General features: G+C 30.6%; 1 pseudogene across 1 annotated transcript; it reads left to right on the forward strand.

Moving 5' to 3' along the window:
- Nucleotides 1–4,638: 4,638 nt before the first annotated feature.
- LOC104761466 (calcium-binding protein PBP1 pseudogene) lies at nt 4,639–5,354 on the forward strand (annotated as a pseudogene). Its single transcript, XR_015589389.1, has one exon. The product of XR_015589389.1 is annotated as a calcium-binding protein PBP1 pseudogene (transcript).

A 5,354-nucleotide genomic window follows, 5' to 3' on the forward strand; every position in this document is an offset into this window, starting at 1 on the left:
AATTCTTTTTAAAAAGTATATTCGTCTTTTTATTTACCCCATAAACGATTTTTCGCGTTTTTAATAAAAATGTATTGGACTAAATTTATTAGAATAAGATTAAGGATTCGTTCAAACTTAATTTTTTTTATGGTGGGGGATAATAATTGTATTTAGTTTTTGAAAACATTATTTTAAGAGGCTTCTGCGGTTGAGTATTATTCTCGAATACTTAAATTTAGGAGAAATTAATAATTTGTTTTTATTTTATTTTTTTTACTTGGTCTTGAAAGCATGTACTAGGGGGGACAAGGCTCCTCTAACGTGGCGAGATAGGATTCGTTTAGTGTTAAAAAAGAAAGAGATATTTATGCGGAAGATTTTTTAGTTGATGACGTGGAGAGATCTCAGCCTCGTAAAGAGGAGAAGGAATATTCTGAGTTTATCCGACGTGGACGAATCGGGTTCTGTAATAGAGTATTATAGCCACGTGATCCCCACCTGGGAGTTGTCTCGACCTTACAAAACACGTCTAATGGGGTCCACTTCTTCTTCTTTTTTTTTTGTTTTTTTTTTCTTCTTAAAATATTCCTCACTCTCGTCTGGGTCCAAGTATTTTTGTGTGAATAAGGTTTTGTTTCTGATATGAATGTTTAAAAATTCAGTATGGTTTGTGGTTGTGTTACAGTAGGATTATTAATGGTGACGATATCAAAAAAAAATTATGCGTTTGGATTTAGAAGTTTTTGGTGTCCATGGATATCAATGTGGTTGCTGGCTATTTGATATATAAATAATCGAATTTAATATGTGTGGTCTGATATATGCCATTTCATAGAAATATCTGCAAATTTAATTAACCATTCTTATCAACCACTATTGTACTTGTTCGTTTGCTAATGGTTAAAAAAATGTGTAACTGAAAAATATTAAACCCCGATAAAAAGGCATGACCGGGTTTATTTCCCATTAATTAACCAATTTGATCAAGCTTTTAAATTACATAAAAAAAAAGGTTGATCCAAGGCAAGAAGCTGAGATCCTTTCCAAACTTGTTTTAAATAATGGGGAAAAAGCTAAAAAATACATCATATAACTTTTATTTAGAAGTTTAATAATTGGTCTTTTTTTGTTGGAAAAAAAATACTTCATCTAATTAGTATTGGTCTAAAAATACTTCATTTTTAAAGTTGTTGGTAAATTCGTATCCATGACTTAACATCCGTTAAGGGACGTTAAAAAATTATTGATGGTGTTAATTTATAAATACACATGTTAAGTAGATATATAAATCTTGTTAACAATATTTCATGGTAAGTTTCTCATGGTGTAGTTGTAACAAAGAGTTTGTTTACAAAATTAAACCTGGGTTCAAATCTACGCTTGTGCGTTTTTTTTTTTTTTTCAAAGGCTTGTGCGTTATTATTTTCCAACTTTTTTTAACTAATGGCAAACTCGTAAATATATCTTCTTTTTCATTAGCAGCGGCGGTGATGTCCAACCGTCAATTGAATAACGAACAGATCTCCGGCGGCATGGTGGTGGCTACGGCGGGACGGGTTGAGAAGGAGGAGGAGTGATGTCGGTAGGGTCGAGTTTCGGGTAAGGAGTGAGAAGGCGTGGCGGCGGCGGGAGCGAAGACCATGCGGCCATGCCATTGGAGCTCATGTTTTGGGTTTGGCTATTCTTACACTCGCAGGTTGGTTATGTCTCATCAGATGGAGAAAAAAGACGCAAGAACCTCAGATCTATTCGGTGGTTCAACTTTAATGCACGTTTGCACACCACCGCCGGCAAGAATGAAGAAGATGGTGTATTTACGAGTTTGCCATTTATTAAAAAAAATAGGTCAAAAAATCTCAATGGTAGATTCGAACCCACGTTTCTTTGGGAAAATATTTTTTTTTGTAACCACCACACCATGAGACACTAATCATTATGATTTGTTAACAAGTTTTATATTCCTACTTAACACATGTATTTATAAATTAACCCCGTCAATAATTTTTTAAAGTTCATTAACGAATGTTAAGTCACTGGTACGAATTTACCAACAACTTTAAAAATGAAGTATTTGTAGACTAATACTAATTAGATGAAGTATTTTTTTCTAATAAAAAAAAACTAAGTATTAAACTTCCAAATAAAAAATAAATGGGGTATTTTATAGTTTTTTTCCCTTTCAATAATAGATATTGTCATTTAAATTAAAGTGTTTACATGTGGTTGAAAGAATATCACAACGGTTTTTGACTTTTTGTAGATGGTCGATTTCGAAATGTGGTTTGATCCACATAACAACAAATCATCTATTCACCGAAAAAGACTACTTGATTAATTTATGTTCTTGGTTAAGCGATTTATTTTAAAATAATTAGAGAAATTGATCTCCTTTGTTAGTCGTCCACTAAATGATAAGTCACTTGAAATGAATGAAAGTTAGCAGTAAAATGAATAAACATGCAAGTGTTGGTACTTGGTATAATCGTCTGCTAATTGGTTAGAGCGATTCTGGTATGCTAGATTTAGGCATTTAGCAGTTTAAGACTCGGATTTGAGCTAGACTCGAACGAAATTGTTTTCTTGGACTATCACGTAAGTTTATTTATATAGGAAAAATATAATTCCTAATCTAACTAATTTGTGGACCAAAGTACCACAAAATATGTTTGGTTGTTGATCTAACGTGTTCGAAATTATGTCTTATCACAAAATCATGACCAAGATTAGAAGACATAGATGTAAAGTTATTATGAAAAACAAATATGTAATACGTATATAAGAATGGGAAAAAAAATAAAATAAATGAAAAGTAAAGCTAGGCGTACTCAACAAGCTTGAGAAAAAATTTACGTGTCGAAGATTAGTGGTGTGAAGCAGGGATGAAGTGTGAACTTTGAAGAATCAAAGAAACACGAGATGTCTTCATTTGAGAGCCACATGCCTTAAAAGGAGTTGATGAGTGGAGGCGTTTGGAGTTTAGAGGGTTTTGTTTTTTTACTTTTAAATGTGCGTGGATGAGAACTTTTGAACAACTTCGAAAGAAGCCTCGAGTTCCATACATATATATATATATATACATCACGAATTACTCCTTATTTTCCTTGTTTCTTTTCCATTTATGTTTTCTTTTTCAAGTCTTTTTTTTACAATGAAAGTAGTTTAAGCAGTTCGATACATCCCTCTTCGTCAGGGTGAAGCAAAAATATGAGTGATCAACCCAATTGTGATAACAAAAAAAGTTTGATCATATGTTTTTTAATTTTTGAAAAATGAAAGGTAAATCTGCATAGAAGAAACAAAATAGTAAATAGTAACCAAACAATAAAAAGATTTTTAAAAATATATTAAATATTAAATAAATCAAATTTCAATGATAATACTAATACTACTTTTAATGTATATATAATGAATTTTATATTTGATTTCACAATAAAATTTGTAAATTAAATTTAAGATATGTCATATTAAATATTAATAATTAGTTTTAACCTACAATAAAATTTTAAGAGTAATTTAAAATATTTTTAATTTTTATTTACGATATAAACATGAATCTCTTAAATTTGTTTTACTATTCATACAGTTTTCAAATAGAGCCTTAAGATTAGTTTAACATGAAATTCATATCAAAAATATTTTTTCCGTCAATACATTGTGAAAATATGAAAATTATTTTATTACAAAATTGAAATATTATAAATAAACAAATTTTTTATTTATTTTAAAATAAAAAACGAATTTTAATATTTGTTTTTTTTTTTGTTCTATTTGTTCCTCATCAATTTTGGAGAGGAACATTTTTGTTCTATTGTTTCTTATTTTTTGAAGAATGTAGAAGAATGTAAAGGAAAATATATTACTTTCAAATGGTAAAAAAATTGTGGAATAAAGAAGAATGTGATATTTCTCTTCATTTTTTTCATAAATTGTGGTCACCATTTGGAGCCTAAATTTCTTTACAAAAAAAAATAAGAAAATAAAAACTTTATCGATTGTTTTTGAGGGAGAAATTCCAAATATATGAATTTGTGTTTTTTGTTTTTTGTTTTTTCTGAAAAAAATCGAAACACTCTCACAAACTAGATAACTTGCGGGCAGATTATATTTTTCTTTACGTAAAATAGAAAAAGAAAGGGAGAACGAAAAAAGAAAAAGATAATTTGTTTTTTGAAAATCTTAACGACTGCAAAATAGATTTTTTTTTGGAAGATTAAAGCTAAAACTATCGCAGAAACTCATGGCCTAAAATGTATATAGAGACACCAACCGGCTACGAACTAAAACAAGCACATAACACCATCTAATAATTTGCTCTGTTTCGTTTGAACTAGTTTAATTAATCACAACTAGTTCTTTTTGAAGAACTTAACATCAAATGCCACTATGTATTATATATCAACCTTAAAGATATGTAAGGTAGAGACGTACGTGACAATGAAAAAATAATCGCATAAACATAAGAAAAGGTGACACTGTCGTCAATCTATCTAGTAGTATAATATAACACCGCAAAGTGTACCACATCAATTTTGTAGCGTAAGGAAATAAACTTTCGTTAGTTAGAGTTAATTAATATTAAGTGTGTCAAATTATGTAATTTAACATCAACATTAAGATTTGATATTATCAACAAACTATATGACATCGCACATCATTGTCCAGCAGAGAAGAAATAAGGAATTTTCTTAATAAACAGTAAATTCATCGAAGCAAATTAATTATGGTCTTACAAACTCTAACACTTTTCTCAATCCTCTCTTAATGGCATCACCCAAATCCTCAACAAGACCAAGCCAACAAGATCAAGAACCCACTAAGTTCCAAGATTTCTTCCCTACAATGGCTGGAAAACTCGGTGGAGATGGTCTAATCGAAGAGCTATGCAAAGGGTTCGAGCTTCTTATGGATAAAGACAAAGGAGTCATCACATTCGACAGCTTACGAAGTAACGCATCCACGGTTCTTGGACTTGGAGATCTAACGGACGAAGATGTTCGATGTATGATCAACGAAGGAGATTTCGATCGAGACGGTGCGTTGAATCAGATGGAGTTTTGTGTTCTCATGTTTAGACTTAGTCCTGAACTGATGGAAGCGTCACGATGTGTTGTGACGGAGGTGATTGAGGAAGAGTTTTCCGATTGTAGTCACCGGCAATGATAGAGAGAAGTAGAGAACCTTCTTTCTCTGTCAGTGTCTTTTAACTAATTTCTTACAAAATTAAAAGAAGACGATTCACAATATAATAAATTAATAATGTTGTTTTTATTCTCTCTTTGATTTTCCATTTTCCACTATTGTTACAGCTCATAGAAACTGTTTGATTAATACGATATGTAAAAACTATCGAGAAACAAAATAGCAAAGGATAA

This window comes from Camelina sativa, chromosome 18 (assembly GCF_030686135.1).
Source record: "Camelina sativa cultivar CO46 ecotype springtype chromosome 18, ASM3068613v1".
In the NCBI taxonomy this organism is placed as follows: Eukaryota; Viridiplantae; Streptophyta; class Magnoliopsida; order Brassicales; family Brassicaceae; genus Camelina; species Camelina sativa.